We start from the raw sequence: 5607 nt of genomic DNA on the forward strand, positions 1-5607 counted from the left end.
AATTACCATTTTTCTCTTTTATTATATAGGATGGGAAAGAAGCAAGGGAGGCTAGACATTATGGGCATATCATTTGGGAAGTTTCACCAGGAAGCTGCAATTCACACTCCTCAGGGAACCACCTGCCCATTCCTTGAAGGTCACTGGGGAAGGGCTCCAACAAAGGGGAGATAGACACATGTGTAGTGAAGTTGGTGTGATTTTGGGAAAGTGCTTGCTTGTCCATCAAACCTGAGAACAGAAATAATTGGCTAGAAGAGGTGTAGCCAATGTAAACCTATGAAAATTTGGGGACCGGCCCTGGTTGGGGCTCCTATGAGAGGCAACAAATCAAATAAGCAAAGAGTATTTCTCTCTCTCTGCCTCTCCCCTCTCCCTTCCCTTCTCTCTAAAAATCAGTAGAAAAATATCCTCGAGTGAGGATTAACAACAAAAAATCTGGGGATACATAACCCAAATAAAAGAGCTCTCTTGGCCTGGCTGGTGTGGCTCAGTGGTTGAGCAACAACCCATGAACCAGGAGGTCACAGGTTCAATTCCTGGTCAGGACACATGCCCAGGTTGTGGGCTCGATCCCCAGTAGGGGGCGTACAGGACTCAGCCAGTATATGATTCTCTCACCATTGATGTCCATCTTTCTCTCCCTCCCCTTCCTCTCTGAAATCTATCTATCATCTATCTATATGAACACATATAAATAGAAAATTGAGAAAGTGTCTACATTTTGACTTAGTAATATTGGTCCAAGGAATGTATCTGGTGATTAACAAATCAACTGAAGGAAAAAAAAAGATGTTCCTCTTCAATCATCATTATTTGTACCATAATGGTATATGAATACAAAGAACATAATGTCCTGGAGACCAACATGGTGGCAGCGGTCATCCTCATGGTTGGGGAACCAAAGGCACATTCTTGGCTTGTGGGCTCTTTTGTTCATGCTTCCTTGCATTTGCCTGTGTTTTCTCCATAGTCATGTGGCCTTGTGGACCCACATGCAGTGGACTGATGGGTTGCAACTGGGAACACAAACTAAGCTAGCCCGATGCTGGATTGGAATATGCCCTAACATGGAAGAGACACTCTGGACCCTGGCTTTTATTTTAGCCCCATTGAAGCATAGCTACACTTCTCCTTGGTTTAACAAAGAGATAAGGGACCAGGGAAACTCTGTAATTCCACAGAAATCAAGCTTTCTATAATATTTCATCCCCCTGTGAGAGTCTCAGAAAATTCCTTTTCTTGGGATATTCAAAGAAGCCCACTCCCACAAGCAACAGGTGGGGGTGAGGATCTCTCCCTGTTGGTAACAAACACATGGTTATTATTATTATTGCCAGGGCTACCACATGAGGTCACAAAGGTTGTGCCTTGCATAAGCAGGACTGAAATCCAAGAAGGGCCCTTTCTCTTCACACCATGTAATCAACAGGCCACTTGCCTCAACAACTGTTTTTATTCTCACAAAGGTGCACCTTTTGTCCTAGTGGTTGCCCTGGCTTTCGTGACATCACTTCTGACTACAAAAACAGATTTCAGCCTCTGTGAGAATGTTCACCTATTTTATTTTATTTTATTTATTTATTTTTTTAAATTTTTTATTACAAAGGGTATTACATATGTGTCCATTCCCCCAGCCCCCGTTCACCTATTTTAAATTAGCTTTTGACTGCTTTGCAAGCCATAGATTTCTTAACCTCTCCACCTCAGTCAATTCAAGCAAATTAGCAAACACCTAACCAATGATAAAGGCATTCAGGAATTTTCAGGCTGCTGAGAACCAAGGTAAGGGCACTCCCTTGTCGAGCCTCTCTCCTCCCTGGCACTACTCACCTTTGCTATTGCAAGGAGAAGAAAAAGTCACCACTCCACATCACAGAAGGCCTTGTATGTGGGCACATTTACCTTCAGATTTGGGGAGATTTCACAGGTTCTTGGAGCCTGATTTTTCTGTTGCAACTCAGGCCTGGAGAGGGTGTCTGAGAGAACTTCTCAAAAACAGATCCGGGTCTGGGTACACCCCAAAAGGAGTGAAAGCAGGGACTTGCAGAGATACTTCTACACCCATGTTCACAACAGCTAAAAGGTGAAAGCAACTCAAGTGGCCATCAACAGATGAATGAATACATGAAATGTGGTATATCTACACAATGGAATATTATTCAGTCTTGAAAGGAAGGGAATTCTGATGTGTGCTACAACATTGGTGAACCCTGAAGACATGCTAAATAAAATAAACCAGTCATAAGAGGGCAAATATTGTATAATTCTAATTCTATGAGGTACATAGAGTAGTCAAATTCATAGAGACAGAAAGTAGAATGATGGTTGCCAGTGGCTCGGAGGAAGGGGGAGGGGGACTGTCTAATGGGAATAGAGTTTCAGATTTGCCAGATGAAGGGTTTTAGAGATGGATGCTGGTAATGGTTGCACAAAATGTGAATATACTTAATGCCATTGAACTGTACACCACATGGTGTAGGTAGTATTATGTCCACTGTATAGAAGAAGAGACTGAGGCTCAGAGAGGTTAAGTCACTTACCCAGAGTTACACATCTGGGAAGTGGGGGTGCAGGGATTCTAAGTGACTGCAGAGCCATAGTTCTCAACTATTGCACTTTGGTGCTCCATCAGGCAGACTCAGCCTTGCTTGGGTTAAAGGAGTCAGGCTCTGGAAGGACCTACAAACCTAATACAGAGAGGCTCAGTCCTGCAGCTCTATCTATGAGACCTGAAAACCAGCTGAACCCAGCATACCCGTACTCAGCCTGTACCTTTGGAATGTGGTATCCCCAGAACTGGGTGTCCTGAGTGACAGCATGGCACATGCCCAGAGGCATGATATCTGTAAATCTCATGGAGGACAGCATTCGTGAATGGCATCTGGGCTCTGTCCCCCAGGCAGTGCCATTTCTCTGACCCTACCACTTGGTCAAACTCTTGCTATATGAGAAAAGTGGGGGTGGGAGAAAGTTCTGACCATGAGAAGGCTTATTTCCTGGGGCACCTATCCTAACCTCAACTTCTCAAACTTTAATTACCAGCAGTCACCCTTCCAATATCTCCCCCCAGCAATGTGCTATGAGCTCTTGGTCCTTGTATGCAGCTTTACGACATCAGGCTGAGAAGAGAAAGGGCTAGTCCTGACCTGTGGGTACTTCAGGATGATCAGGACCCCATATCTGAGGGTGATGCTGGTTGTCTCTATCCCCCCAGAAAAGATGTCAAGAGCAGAATTGAGCAAATTATCTTGGCTGAGTTGTGTGTGGGGTTCCCCTTGCTCCTACATACAAAAACACAGAATGTCAGAAGTAGAGAAAAGCCAAGAGAGACCATCTATCCAGACCAGGTATGGCAGATACATGCCACTCCTTATTCCACTTCCACTTCCTTAGTCTTTGCCCATGGCAGGCATCACCAGTCAACCCCAGCACTCTTTGGCAGTAGGCCTCAGAATCCTCCTCAGACCCCCATTATCAAATGAACAAAGTAGACATACGCGATGAAGCCTATTTATAGTTCTAGATCTAGACCAAAAGCTCCCCTGATCAGTTCGTCAAAATTTCTGATAGAAAACCTGAGACCCAAAGATATGGAGCAAATTATACTTGGTCACACAGTATACGGAAAAGGATTTGGGACCAAAGTCTCTAGAATCCCATCCAAGGGTGCTCTAAGATCCTCAGATCCCAGAACTGATCTTGCTCCCACTCTCATCTGCTAGTGACTGTGAGATAGACATTAGCACACAAGACTTGTATTAGAGAGGACCTGTGGTTTGGGCAAGAGAAGGAAGGGAAGCAGGACTGGGTAGAGGGAGAAGTCAACCCATGATGTCTGCTTCTTGAGGACCTCAAAGAGTCAGTTGTGTTGACCAGAATGGTGTCAGCAGAGTAGAGAAAAGACTATATGTCTTGGGAGAGAAAGAGGCCTTTGGAGAGAGTGTCTCGGCATTTATTGTTTTCTCAGCTTTAAATAGTCTCCTCTGAAAAGCTTTCACTGACTTCCCTGACTTCCCTGCCTCTGCTGCTGAGCTGTCTGAGCCTCAGCCCTGACCTCTCTACCTGTGCTTTCCCCACCCCAGCACTGTCAATTCTGAGCTGTCACTTTCTGTGACTGTTCCACCTTCCACAATGGATTGAGAGCTCCATGAGGGCAGGTCCCAGTGCTGTCCTGGTCACCACTGTGTCCTCAGCATCACCAAGCACAGGGTGGCATGGAGTACTAGTTCAGTGAATAGTGACTGAATGACAGGTATGTCTGTCACAGACTTGACAACTCATTGTCTGCTAACAGGTCTGTTTATTCCACTGGACTGTGAGCCCCCTGAAGATAAGGTTGAGAATGTTTTGCCTCTGCTATGTCTTCAATACCAAGTAAAGAGCTGGACACAACATAAGTGTTCTGGTGGAAATTTAAATGGATGATAGGGCCTCAGAGAAAGGGCTGTGGGTCTCTCTCTCTCTCTCTCTCTCTCTCTCTCTCTCTCTCTCTATCTCTCTCTTTAAATACCTGCACCCAAAATGTGTTCACCTACTTCAGGTTTTCAGTCAGCAGCCTTAAGAAGGTCTTGAACAACAAGAAAGCCCACTGCATGGGAGAACATATTGGCCAATGCTATTTCAGATAAGGGTTTAATCTCCAAAATTTACAGAGAACTGATACAACTTAACAAAAGGAAGATACACGATCCAATCAAAAAATGGGCAAAGGACCTAAATAGACACTTTTCAAAAGAGGACATTCAGAAAGCCAAGAGACATGAAAACATGCTCAAAGTCACTAATCATCTGAGAAATGCAAATCAAAACAACAATAAGGTACCATCTCATACCTGTCAGAATGGCTATCATCAACAAATCAACAAATGACAAATGCTGGAGAGGATGTGGAGAAAAAGGAACCCTCGTGCACTGCTGGTGGGAATGCAGATTAGTGTGGCCACTAGGGAAGACAGTATGGAGTTTCCCCAAAAAGTTAAAAATGGAACTCCTATTTGACCCAGTAATCCCACTTCTGGGACTATATCCCAAGAAAACAGAAACACCAATCAGAAAGGATATATGCACCCCTATGTTCATAGCAGCACAATTTATAATAGCTAAGATTTGGAAACAGCCTAAGTGCCCATCAGCTGATGAGTGGATTAAAAACTGTGGTACATCTACACAATGGAATAATATGCCACTATAAAAAAGAAGGAAATTTTACCATTAGCAACAGCATGGATGGAACTGAAGAGCATAACCAAAGGACACAGACACTGGGGCAGTGGGGGCTCACCGGTGTGGGAATGGCTGGGGGCGGTATTTGGGGGAAAAAGAAGACATATGTAAAACTTTAGCCAATAAATAAATAAATAAACAAATAAACAAATATATTGCTAATTTAAAAAAGAATAAAAAGTACAATGCAAAAAGCAGGAGGAGAAGAAGAAGGAGAAGGAGAAGAAGGAGAAGAAGAAGAAGGAGAAGGAGAAGGAGGGGGAGGAGGAGGAGGAGGAAGAGGAGGAGGAGAGAGAGACAGACAGACAGACAGAGAGAGAGAGAGAGAGAGAGAGAGAGAGAGATGGAGGTGAGAGAGACACATAGATTGATTGCCTTTCA

This window comes from Myotis davidii, unplaced genomic scaffold, assembly GCF_000327345.1.
Source record: "Myotis davidii unplaced genomic scaffold, ASM32734v1 scaffold386, whole genome shotgun sequence".
In the NCBI taxonomy this organism is placed as follows: Eukaryota; Metazoa; Chordata; class Mammalia; order Chiroptera; family Vespertilionidae; genus Myotis; species Myotis davidii.